General features: G+C 54.4%; 1 non-coding gene across 1 annotated transcript; it reads left to right on the top strand.

The window, feature by feature from the left end:
- The first annotated feature begins 10476 nt into the window (after nt 1-10476).
- Nucleotides 10477-12463, top strand: LOC148345143 (18S ribosomal RNA). Its single transcript, XR_015848810.1, has one exon. It is a non-coding gene; the product is annotated as an 18S ribosomal RNA (ribosomal RNA).
- Nucleotides 12464-13805: the final 1342 nt, after the last annotated feature.

The raw sequence follows: 13805 nt of genomic DNA, 5'->3' as shown, positions 1-13805 counted from the left end.
CAATTCCCCAAACACCGGCCCGGATTTCAGCCACTAGTGGCGGGCACAAGTCCCCCAACACTAGCCAAGTTCTCAGCCACTAGTGGCGGGCACAATTCCCCAAACACCGGTCCGATAATACGCGCGCATATCCCCAAACACCGGCCCGATAATACGCGCACAATTCCCCAAACACCGGCGCGGATTTCAGCCACTATTGGCGGGCACAAGTCCCCCAACACTAGCCCGGGATTCAGCCACTAGTGGCGGGCACGATTCCCCAAACACCGGTCCGATAATACGCGCGCATATCCCCAAACACCGGCCCGATAATACGCGCACAATTCCCCAAACACCGGCGCGGATTTCAGCCACTATTGGCGGGCACAAGTCCCCCAACACTAGCCCGGGATTCAGCCACTAGTGGCGGGCACGATTCCCCAAACACCGGTCCGATAATACGCGCGCATATCCCCAAACACCGGCCCGATAATACGCGCACAATTCCCCAAACACCGGCGCGGATTTCAGCCACTATTGGCGGGCACAAGTCCCCCAACACTAGCCCGGGATTCAGCCACTAGTGGCGGGCACGATTCCCCAAACACCGGTCCGATAATACGCGCGCATATCCCCAAACACCGGCCCGATAATACGCGCACAATTCCCCAAACACCGGCGCGGATTTCAGCCACTATTGGCGGGCACAAGTCCCCAAACACTAGCCAAGTTCTCAGCCACTAGTGGCGGGCACAATTCCCCAAACACCGGTCCGATAATACGCGCGCATATCCCCAAACACCGGCCCGATAATACGCGCACAATTCCCCAAACACCGGCGCGGATTTCAGCCACTATTGGCGGGCACAAGTCCCCCAACACTAGCCCGGGATTCAGCCACTAGTGGCGGGCACGATTCCCCAAACACCGGTCCGATAATACGCGCGCATATCCCCAAACACCGGCCCGATAATACGCGCACAATTCCCCAAACACCGGCGCGGATTTCAGCCACTATTGGCGGGCACAAGTCCCCAAACACTAGCCAAGTTCTCAGCCACTAGTGGCGGGCACAATTCCCCAAACACCGGTCCGATAATACGCGCGCATATCCCCAAACACCGGCCCGATAATACGCGCACAATTCCCCAAACACCGGCGCGGATTTCAGCCACTATTGGCGGGCACAAGTCCCCAAACACTAGCCAAGTTCTCAGCCACTAGTGGCGGGCACAATTCCCCAAACACCGGTCCGATAATACGCGCGCATATCCCCAAACACCGGCCCGATAATACGCGCACAATTCCCCAAACACCGGCGCGGATTTCAGCCACTATTGGCGGGCACAAGTCCCCAAACACTAGCCAAGTTCTCAGCCACTAGTGGCGGGCACAATTCCCCAAACACCGGTCCGATAATACGCGCGCATATCCCCAAACACCGGCCCGATAATACGCGCACAATTCCCCAAACACCGGCGCGGATTTCAGCCACTATTGGCGGGCACAAGTCCCCAAACACTAGCCAAGTTCTCAGCCACTAGTGGCGGGCACAATTCCCCAAACACCGGTCCGATAATACGCGCACAATTCCCCAAACACCGGCCCGATAATACGCGCACAATTCCCCAAACACCGGCCCGGATTTCAGCCACTAGTGGCGGGCACAAGTCCCCAAACACTAGCCAAGTTCTCAGCCACTAGTGGCGGGCACAATTCCCCAAACACCGGTCCGATAATACGCGCGCATATCCCCAAACACCGGCCCGATAATACGCGCACATTTCCCCAAACACCGGCGCGGATTTCAGCCACTATTGGCGGGCACAAGTCCCCCAACACTAGCCCGGGATTCAGCCACTATTGGCGGGCACAAGTCCCCCAACACTAGCCCGGGATTCAGCCACTAGTGGCGGGCACGATTCCCCAAACACCGGCCCGGCGCTGAGTATATGGCCTCCGAAAGGCCCATACATTCAGACGGGTCCATGTATTTTCAACGACAGCAGCAGTACCGCCAAAATCCATGCAGCGGCGCTGGATTTATGGCCTCCGAAAGGCCCATTCATTCAGACGGGTCCATGTATTTTCAGCGACAGCCGCAGTACCGCCAAAATCCATGCAGAGGCGCTGAGTTTATGGCCTCCGAAAGGCCCATTCATTCAGACGGGTCCATGTATTTTCAGCGACAGCAGCAGTACCGCCAAAATCCATGCAGCGGCGCTGTATTTATGGCCTCCGAAAGGCCCATTCATTACCAACGGGGCTGCAGTAGCATCCCGCGGCCACGCAGGGGCAGATATTGTGAGGGAATTACATGGTAGTGGACGGAGCGCCCATGCATTTCCAATGGGAGTGCAGTACCTCAAAAATCCGCTCCAAGCCACCGAACTTGAGGGCCCGACGTTCCCTCAACACTAGCCCAGTGCAATCGACATTTCGTTCTGTGTACATTGTTACACAGAATGACAATACAAGGGAATTATTATTATTATTATTATTATTATGTATTCAGCCACTAGTGGCGGGCACAATACCCCAAACACTGGCCCGGCGCTGGCTGAGTTTATGGCCTCCGAAAGGCCCATACATTCAGACGGGTCCATGTATTTTCAGTTTTCCGTAGCAGGTGTGATTGTTTGTTTAATTAGGTAGTTTGTGTGGGTGACGGTGTTCCTAACTGTGGTGGCTTGTTTGTAGAATGTGGGGCCCTGCGTTTGTGTTATGTTGATTTCTGGTAATTTACTTTTTACTAAGTAGTCTTTCAGGTTTTTGTTTCTTTTAAAGGCTGAGATGATTTTGTAATCTTGGATTATGCTTGTGTTCTGTAGTGTCTGATTTATATTTTGTCCATTCATTCAGACGGGTCCATGTATTTTCAGCGACAGCCGCAGTACCGCCAAAATCCATGCAGCGGCGCTGGATTTATGGCCTCCGAAAGGCCCATTCATTCAGACGGGTCCATGTATTTTCAGCGACAGCCGCAGTACCGCCAAAATCCATGCAGAGGCGCTGAGTTTATGGCCTCCGAAAGGCCCATTCATTCAGACGGGTCCATGTATTTTCAGCGACAGCAGCAGTACCGCCAAAATCCATGCAGCGGCGCTGTATTTATGGCCTCCGAAAGGCCCATTCATTACCAACGGGGCTGCAGTAGCATCCCGCGGCCACGCAGGGGCAGATATTGTGAGGGAATTACATGGTAGTGGACGGAGCGCCCATGCATTTCCAATGGGAGTGCAGTACCTCAAAAATCCGCTCCAAGCCACCGAACTTGAGGGCCCGACGTTCCCTCAACACTAGCCCAGTGCAATCGACATTTCGTTCTGTGTACATTGTTACACAGAATGACAATACAAGGGAATTATTATTATTATTATTATTATTATGTATTCAGCCACTAGTGGCGGGCACAATACCCCAAACACTGGCCCGGCGCTGGCTGAGTTTATGGCCTCCGAAAGGCCCATACATTCAGACGGGTCCATGTATTTTCAGTTTTCCGTAGCAGGTGTGATTGTTTGTTTAATTAGGTAGTTTGTGTGGGTGACGGTGTTCCTAACTGTGGTGGCTTGTTTGTAGAATGTGGGGCCCTGCGTTTGTGTTATGTTGATTTCTGGTAATTTACTTTTTACTAAGTAGTCTTTCAGGTTTTTGTTTCTTTTAAAGGCTGAGATGATTTTGTAATCTTGGATTATGCTTGTGTTCTGTAGTGTCTGATTTATATTTTGTCCATTCATTCAGACGGGTCCATGTATTTTCAGCGACAGCCGCAGTACCGCCAAAATCCATGCAGCGGCGCTGAGTTTATGGCCTCCGAAAGGCCCATTCATTCAGACGGGTCCATGTATTTTCAGCGACAGCCGCAGTACCGCCAAAATCCATGCAGCGGCGCTGGGTTTATGGAATCCGAAAGGCCCATTCATTCAGACGGGTCCATGTATTTTCAACGACAGCCGCAGTACCGCCAAAATCCATGCAGCGGCGCTGGATTTATGGCCTCCGAAAGGCCCATTCATTCCCAACGGGGCAGCAGTAGCATCGCGCGGCCACGCGGGGGCAGATATTGTGAGGGAATTACATTGTAGTGGACGGAGCGCCCATGCATTTCCAATGGGAGTGCAGTACCTCAAAAATCCGCTCCAAGCCACCGAACTTGAGGGCCCGACGTTCCCTCAACACTAGCCCAGTGCAATCGACATTTCGTTCTGTGTACATTGTTACACAGAATGACAATACAAGGGAATTATTATTATTATTATTATTATTATGTATTCAGCCACTAGTGGCGGGCACAATACCCCAAACACTGGCCCGGCGCTGGCTGAGTTTATGGCCTCCGAAAGGCCCATACATTCAGACGGGTCCATGTATTTTCAGTTTTCCGTAGCAGGTGTGATTGTTTGTTTAATTAGGTAGTTTGTGTGGGTGACGGTGTTCCTAACTGTGGTGGCTTGTTTGTAGAATGTGGGGCCCTGCGTTTGTGTTATGTTGATTTCTGGTAATTTACTTTTTACTAAGTAGTCTTTCAGGTTTTTGTTTCTTTTAAAGGCTGAGATGATTTTGTAATCTTGGATTATGCTTGTGTTCTGTAGTGTCTGATTTATATTTTGTCCATTCATTCAGACGGGTCCATGTATTTTCAGCGACAGCCGCAGTACCGCCAAAATCCATGCAGCGGCGCTGGATTTATGGCCTCCGAAAGGCCCATTCATTCAGACGGGTCCATGTATTTTCAGCGACAGCCGCAGTACCGCCAAAATCCATGCAGAGGCGCTGAGTTTATGGCCTCCGAAAGGCCCATTCATTCAGACGGGTCCATGTATTTTCAGCGACAGCAGCAGTACCGCCAAAATCCATGCAGCGGCGCTGTATTTATGGCCTCCGAAAGGCCCATTCATTACCAACGGGGCTGCAGTAGCATCCCGCGGCCACGCAGGGGCAGATATTGTGAGGGAATTACATGGTAGTGGACGGAGCGCCCATGCATTTCCAATGGGAGTGCAGTACCTCAAAAATCCGCTCCAAGCCACCGAACTTGAGGGCCCGACGTTCCCTCAACACTAGCCCAGTGCAATCGACATTTCGTTCTGTGTACATTGTTACACAGAATGACAATACAAGGGAATTATTATTATTATTATTATTATTATGTATTCAGCCACTAGTGGCGGGCACAATACCCCAAACACTGGCCCGGCGCTGGCTGAGTTTATGGCCTCCGAAAGGCCCATACATTCAGACGGGTCCATGTATTTTCAGTTTTCCGTAGCAGGTGTGATTGTTTGTTTAATTAGGTAGTTTGTGTGGGTGACGGTGTTCCTAACTGTGGTGGCTTGTTTGTAGAATGTGGGGCCCTGCGTTTGTGTTATGTTGATTTCTGGTAATTTACTTTTTACTAAGTAGTCTTTCAGGTTTTTGTTTCTTTTAAAGGCTGAGATGATTTTGTAATCTTGGATTATGCTTGTGTTCTGTAGTGTCTGATTTATATTTTGTCCATTCATTCAGACGGGTCCATGTATTTTCAGCGACAGCCGCAGTACCGCCAAAATCCATGCAGCGGCGCTGAGTTTATGGCCTCCGAAAGGCCCATTCATTCAGACGGGTCCATGTATTTTCAGCGACAGCCGCAGTACCGCCAAAATCCATGCAGCGGCGCTGGGTTTATGGAATCCGAAAGGCCCATTCATTCAGACGGGTCCATGTATTTTCAACGACAGCCGCAGTACCGCCAAAATCCATGCAGCGGCGCTGTATTTATGGCCTCCGAAAGGCCCATTCATTCCCAACGGGGCAGCAGTAGCATCGCGCGGCCACGCGGGGGCAGATATTGTGAGGGAATTACATTGTAGTGGACGGAGCGCCCATGCATTTCCAATGGGAGTGCAGTACCTCAAAAATCCGCTCCAAGCCACCGAACTTGAGGGCCCGACGTTCCCTCAACACTAGCCCAGTGCAATCGACATTTCGTTCTGTGTACATTGTTACACAGAATGACAATACAAGGGAATTATTATTATTATTATTATTATTATGTATTCAGCCACTAGTGGCGGGCACAATACCCCAAACACTGGCCCGGCGCTGGCTGAGTTTATGGCCTCCGAAAGGCCCATACATTCAGACGGGTCCATGTATTTTCAGTTTTCCGTAGCAGGTGTGATTGTTTGTTTAATTAGGTAGTTTGTGTGGGTGACGGTGTTCCTAACTGTGGTGGCTTGTTTGTAGAATGTGGGGCCCTGCGTTTGTGTTATGTTGATTTCTGGTAATTTACTTTTTACTAAGTAGTCTTTCAGGTTTTTGTTTCTTTTAAAGGCTGAGATGATTTTGTAATCTTGGATTATGCTTGTGTTCTGTAGTGTCTGATTTATATTTTGTCCATTCATTCAGACGGGTCCATGTATTTTCAGCGACAGCCGCAGTACCGCCAAAATCCATGCAGCGGCGCTGGATTTATGGCCTCCGAAAGGCCCATTCATTCAGACGGGTCCATGTATTTTCAGCGACAGCCGCAGTACCGCCAAAATCCATGCAGAGGCGCTGAGTTTATGGCCTCCGAAAGGCCCATTCATTCAGACGGGTCCATGTATTTTCAGCGACAGCAGCAGTACCGCCAAAATCCATGCAGCGGCGCTGTATTTATGGCCTCCGAAAGGCCCATTCATTACCAACGGGGCTGCAGTAGCATCCCGCGGCCACGCAGGGGCAGATATTGTGAGGGAATTACATGGTAGTGGACGGAGCGCCCATGCATTTCCAATGGGAGTGCAGTACCTCAAAAATCCGCTCCAAGCCACCGAACTTGAGGGCCCGACGTTCCCTCAACACTAGCCCAGTGCAATCGACATTTCGTTCTGTGTACATTGTTACACAGAATGACAATACAAGGGAATTATTATTATTATTATTATTATTATGTATTCAGCCACTAGTGGCGGGCACAATACCCCAAACACTGGCCCGGCGCTGGCTGAGTTTATGGCCTCCGAAAGGCCCATACATTCAGACGGGTCCATGTATTTTCAGTTTTCCGTAGCAGGTGTGATTGTTTGTTTAATTAGGTAGTTTGTGTGGGTGACGGTGTTCCTAACTGTGGTGGCTTGTTTGTAGAATGTGGGGCCCTGCGTTTGTGTTATGTTGATTTCTGGTAATTTACTTTTTACTAAGTAGTCTTTCAGGTTTTTGTTTCTTTTAAAGGCTGAGATGATTTTGTAATCTTGGATTATGCTTGTGTTCTGTAGTGTCTGATTTATATTTTGTCCATTCATTCAGACGGGTCCATGTATTTTCAGCGACAGCCGCAGTACCGCCAAAATCCATGCAGCGGCGCTGAGTTTATGGCCTCCGAAAGGCCCATTCATTCAGACGGGTCCATGTATTTTCAGCGACAGCCGCAGTACCGCCAAAATCCATGCAGCGGCGCTGGGTTTATGGAATCCGAAAGGCCCATTCATTCAGACGGGTCCATGTATTTTCAACGACAGCCGCAGTACCGCCAAAATCCATGCAGCGGCGCTGTATTTATGGCCTCCGAAAGGCCCATTCATTCCCAACGGGGCAGCAGTAGCATCGCGCGGCCACGCGGGGGCAGATATTGTGAGGGAATTACATTGTAGTGGACGGAGCGCCCATGCATTTCCAATGGGAGTGCAGTACCTCAAAAATCCGCTCCAAGCCACCGAACTTGAGGGCCCGACGTTCCCTCAACACTAGCCCAGTGCAATCGACATTTCGTTCTGTGTACATTGTTACACAGAATGACAATACAAGGGAATTATTATTATTATTATTATTATTATGTATTCAGCCACTAGTGGCGGGCACAATACCCCAAACACTGGCCCGGCGCTGGCTGAGTTTATGGCCTCCGAAAGGCCCATACATTCAGACGGGTCCATGTATTTTCAGTTTTCCGTAGCAGGTGTGATTGTTTGTTTAATTAGGTAGTTTGTGTGGGTGACGGTGTTCCTAACTGTGGTGGCTTGTTTGTAGAATGTGGGGCCCTGCGTTTGTGTTATGTTGATTTCTGGTAATTTACTTTTTACTAAGTAGTCTTTCAGGTTTTTGTTTCTTTTAAAGGCTGAGATGATTTTGTAATCTTGGATTATGCTTGTGTTCTGTAGTGTCTGATTTATATTTTGTCCATTCATTCAGACGGGTCCATGTATTTTCAGCGACAGCCGCAGTACCGCCAAAATCCATGCAGCGGCGCTGGATTTATGGCCTCCGAAAGGCCCATTCATTCAGACGGGTCCATGTATTTTCAGCGACAGCCGCAGTACCGCCAAAATCCATGCAGAGGCGCTGAGTTTATGGCCTCCGAAAGGCCCATTCATTCAGACGGGTCCATGTATTTTCAGCGACAGCAGCAGTACCGCCAAAATCCATGCAGCGGCGCTGTATTTATGGCCTCCGAAAGGCCCATTCATTACCAACGGGGCTGCAGTAGCATCCCGCGGCCACGCAGGGGCAGATATTGTGAGGGAATTACATGGTAGTGGACGGAGCGCCCATGCATTTCCAATGGGAGTGCAGTACCTCAAAAATCCGCTCCAAGCCACCGAACTTGAGGGCCCGACGTTCCCTCAACACTAGCCCAGTGCAATCGACATTTCGTTCTGTGTACATTGTTACACAGAATGACAATACAAGGGAATTATTATTATTATTATTATTATTATGTATTCAGCCACTAGTGGCGGGCACAATACCCCAAACACTGGCCCGGCGCTGGCTGAGTTTATGGCCTCCGAAAGGCCCATACATTCAGACGGGTCCATGTATTTTCAGTTTTCCGTAGCAGGTGTGATTGTTTGTTTAATTAGGTAGTTTGTGTGGGTGACGGTGTTCCTAACTGTGGTGGCTTGTTTGTAGAATGTGGGGCCCTGCGTTTGTGTTATGTTGATTTCTGGTAATTTACTTTTTACTAAGTAGTCTTTCAGGTTTTTGTTTCTTTTAAAGGCTGAGATGATTTTGTAATCTTGGATTATGCTTGTGTTCTGTAGTGTCTGATTTATATTTTGTCCATTCATTCAGACGGGTCCATGTATTTTCAGCGACAGCCGCAGTACCGCCAAAATCCATGCAGCGGCGCTGAGTTTATGGCCTCCGAAAGGCCCATTCATTCAGACGGGTCCATGTATTTTCAGCGACAGCCGCAGTACCGCCAAAATCCATGCAGCGGCGCTGGGTTTATGGAATCCGAAAGGCCCATTCATTCAGACGGGTCCATGTATTTTCAACGACAGCCGCAGTACCGCCAAAATCCATGCAGCGGCGCTGTATTTATGGCCTCCGAAAGGCCCATTCATTCCCAACGGGGCAGCAGTAGCATCGCGCGGCCACGCGGGGGCAGATATTGTGAGGGAATTACATTGTAGTGGACGGAGCGCCCATGTATTCCTATGGCCAATGCATTTCCAATGGGAGTGCAGTACCTCAAAAATCCGCTAGAGGGCCCCGAACTTGAGGGCCCGGCGTTCCCTCAAGTGCCGATTTTATACCCCCTTCTCCAGCCGACAGCCAGAATTATATTAGGGACTCGCAATTTTGAGAGGTGAGCACCAGGGCTAATCAGCGGCCACCCGTGACCATTGAGTCCGACAGAGCAGAGGCTAGGGGCGGCCTCGCATCTCGCAATTACCGAGGGAAGATGCCGGTTCTCGAAAAATTTCTAAGTTTTTCAAATTTTAAAGTATTGAAGTATTTAGGGCGCTTCCCGCGGCCCTGGCTTTTGCATGTACCCCTCTAAGCTCCGGTTCTCGAAAAATGTCTAAGTTTTTCAAACTTTAAAGTATTGAAGCCGGACTTCCGCGGAGGCTGACAGGGGGCCTCCATCGAAGCACCCTTCACCCCCGGGTGAGCCGGCGTCGGCCCACGGGCCTGCCGGTTCCCCAACTGAGCGATTGGCACACGAGACCCGCCTCGGAGGGCCCACGTCGGCCGGCGCAAGCCGGTGTTCGGGCGTGCGGCTCCTCCGGCTTTGCGGGTCAAGCTCCAGCGCCGAGGATACTAGGCAAACGTTGGGCCCCCCCGAGCCGAGTGGATACCCGCCTCAGAAAGAGCTGGGGCGGTACGTACGGACGGCCTCACTAAGAGGGAACGGAAGCTACTAAAGCACACGTATAACTGTCCGATGTGCGAACGAAAGTGAGGCCGGACGAATCCGATACGAGTTACGAGTGAGGCGGGATCCACGGCTGGCACTCGCGGGGCCCTCTTGCGAAACCATGCCTCGGCGTGAACCTTTTGGCGGCAGAACCAAGACGAACCGAGGTCGAGCTTCCGTCTCGAGCCACACCCAGACGTCCGACCGTCGCGGAGCCCGACGCCACGCGTGCTAGGGCTCCGCGCGAAACATCGTTTCACGACACCCGCTCGTCAGCCCGTCCGAACGTATACGAGTGTCGCGCGGCCCCCCGGGCCCGGCTGTAGCCACAGCCTCGTCCCGGACCAGGGCCGCACCGCCACCAGCAGCGCCCCCCCGGCGGCAGACGCACTCTGGTTGATCCTGCCAGTAGCATATGCTTGTTTTCAAGATTAAGCCATGCATGTCTAAGTACGAATGGCCAGTACAGTGAAACTGCGAACGGCTCATTAAATCAGTTATGGTTCCTTTGATCGCTCCACCGTTACTTGGATAACTGTGGCAAATCCAGAGCTAATACATGCAAACGAGCGCCGACTCGCGGGCGGGGCTCCGGCCTCGCCCCGGGGACGCGTGCATTTATCAGACACAAAAACCCACGCGGTGTCCGGCGGGCGGGGGCTCAGCCGTCGCGCGCGTCCCCCGCGTCCGGCCTCCGCCTCTCCGGGCGGGGGCGTAAGCGGCGCGGGCGGCTCCGCGCGCGCCGGTCCTCGTTCCGCCGGCCCGGCCCCCCCTTTGTGTTGACTCAGGATAACCTCGTGCCGATCGCTCGCCCACCCGAGGCGGCGACGACTCATTCGAATGTCTGCCCTATCAACTTTCGATGGTAGACTCTGCGCCTACCATGGTGACCACGGGTAACGGGGAATCAGGGTTCGATTCCGGAGAGGGAGCATGAGAAACGGCTACCACATCCAAGGAAGGCAGCAGGCGCGCAAATTACCCACTCCCGACACGGGGAGGTAGTGACGAAAAATAACAATACGGGACTCGTTCGAGTCTCCGTAATTGGAATGAGCCGAACACAAACCCATCGGCCAGCATCCATTGGAGGGCAAGTCTGGTGCCAGCAGCCGCGGTAATTCCAGCTCCAATAGCGTATTTTAAAGTTGCTGCAGTTAAAAAGCTCCTAGTTGGACCCCGGGACGCGAGCTGACGGTCCGCCGCGAGGCGTGCATCCGTCTGTCCCAGCCCCTGCCTCTCGGCAAAAGCCCCCGTGATGCCCTTCGCTGGGTGTCACTCGCGGGGCCCGAAGCGTTTACTTTGAGGAAATTAGAGTGTTCAAAGCAGGCCACACGGCCGCCCCTGCATATCGCAGCTGGGAATAATGGAATAGGACTCCGGTTCTATTTTGTGGGTTGTCATGAACTGGGGCCATGATTAAGAGGGACGGCCGGGGGCATTCGTACTGCGCCGCTAGAGGTGAAATTCTTGGACCGGCGCAAGACGGACGAGAGCGAAAGCATTTGCCAAGAATGTTTTCATTAATCAAGAACGAAAGTCGGAGGTTCGAAGACGATCAGATACCGTCCTAGTTCCGACCATAAACGATGCCGACTCGCGATCCGGCGGCGTTATTCCCATGACCCGCCGAGCAGCACCCGGGAAACCGACCAAGTGTCTGGGTTCCGGGGGGAGTATTGTTGCAAAGCTGAAACTTAAAGGAATTGACGGAAGGGCACCACCAGGAGTGGAGCATGCGGCTTAATTTGACTCAACACGGGAAACCTCACCCGGCCCGGACACGGAAAGGATTGACAGATTGAAGGCTCTTTCTCGATACCGTGGGTGGTGGTGCATGGCCGTTCGTAGTTGGTGGAGCGATTTGTCTGGTTAATTCCGATAACGAACGAGACTCAAACATACTAAATAGTACCGCGGCCCCCCGCGCGGTCGGCGGCAGAAAACTTCTTAGAGGGACAAGTGGCTCTCAGCCACACGAGAATGAGCAATAACAGGTCTGTGATGCCCTTAGATGTCCGGGGCTGCACGCGCGCCACACTGAGCGTATAAGCGCGTCGTCTATCCCCGCGCCGGCAGGCGCGGGTAATCCTATGAACCCCGCTCGTGACAGGGCCTGGGGATTGCAATTATTTCCCACCAACGAGGAATTCCCAGTAAGCGCGGGTCATTAGCCTGCGTTGATTAAGTCCCTGCCCTTTGTACACACCGCCCGTCGCTACTACCGATCGGATGGCTTAGTGAGGTCCTCGGATAGTCCCCGCCGGGGCCGGCCCCGGCTCCGGCGGTGTGCCAGAAGACGGTCGAACTTGACTATCTAGAGGAAGTAAAAGTCGTAACAAGGTTTCTGTAGGTGAACCTGCAGAAGGATCATTAACGTACGAGCGGCAGCAGATCCGCCTCGGTACACCCCCGACGAGCCAGACGCCGAGGGCGGCGGGTCGTCGCAGGCGGAGGAAGAGGGTAGACCGGGACGGGACGGGACGGGGGGCGCGGCGCGGGTCACTCCCGGGCCGCGCGTCGGAGCGAGTTCGGCGGGCGCCACGCGGCGCGGCGCGACGCGAGAAAAGGCGGCGGGCGATGTCGCGCTACCTCCGTGCGAGCGGGGTAGCGCGCTCGTCCGACGACCCCAGTAGCGCGGCGCGGCGCGACGACAGGCGACCGCCAGCGACGGGCGAAAGGCGGCGGCCGTGCGCGGGACCCCCGTAACCGGGGAATCCCCCTATGCCGACGACCCTAGCTCGGCGCGGTTCTCGCGCTTCCGGCGCGCGCTTCCTGGGCGGCACTCGCCTCGACGACCTCCCGTCCTTTAAAGGTAACGGTTCGGGCCGGCGCCCCGGCGTCCGTCCGCCCGTCGGTGTCGCGTGTCCGTGCGGCGCGGGGCTGCTCTCGGCGAGGGTCGCCGAGCAAGCGGATCCCCGCACGGATCACAACGGCCGTATGGCGGCGGCGTCGGGACGCCCGCCCGAGACGAAGGTTCAGGGCGACGAAACGGTGCTCCCACCGGCTACCTTTTTCCCCGGCCAAACGCGTCCGTCGGCCGGAGCCCTCGAGGGGCCGCGTAGCGCGCGCGTGGGCCGGCCCCCGGACACCGGAGTCCCTCCCGGGGCTCCGGACACCGGGGGTTCGGTTCCGCGCGGTCCGCCGCGGTCTCCTCTGTCCATCCATAGTCCGGGCAGGCCGCGGCCGGGTCGGGGGCCAGTCCCCCCTCGGTGTCAGCGCGGTCGCGCCGCCCTTGTAAACCAAACCCACTCGCTGACGGGTAGCAACACCCAAAGCGTCGCTTCGCGGCGCGGCGGGGCTTCCAAGTCGGATGGCCTTCCGGGGTCCGGGTAGGAGACGCCGGGGGCCGGCCTCAGCGCCGAGCCCCCGACCTACCCGGCGAGTCCGGTCGCCGAGTCGTGTCAGGCCCGAGCGGGAGACGCCGGGCGCCGGCCTCAGCGCCGAGCGCCCGACCTACCCGGGCCGACGCACGTCTCGGGCGCCGTCGCGGCCCCGAGCGGGAGACGCCGGGCGCCGGCCTCAGCGCCGCGCGCCCGACCCGCTCGGCTCGTCGCGGCGTCGCGCGTATCGCGCCCGTCGGTAACCGCGCCGCGGGTTAGGGGCTCGCTCGCGGGAGCGACCGAACGGCACCCGCGGCGCGTTCGTCTCCGGTACAAACCCTGTCGTGAATTTGTCTCCGATCGTCCCGGGCGGACGTAAAAGGGCCCAAACGTAC

Source organism: Urocampus carinirostris, unplaced genomic scaffold, assembly GCF_059441175.1.
Source record: "Urocampus carinirostris isolate Australia breed hairy pipefish unplaced genomic scaffold, RoL_Ucar_1.0 HiC_scaffold_91, whole genome shotgun sequence".
NCBI classification, from domain to species: domain Eukaryota; kingdom Metazoa; phylum Chordata; class Actinopteri; order Syngnathiformes; family Syngnathidae; genus Urocampus; species Urocampus carinirostris.
Note: the sequence above shows the minus strand (reverse complement) of the source record. Positions and strands in the feature narration are given on the sequence as shown.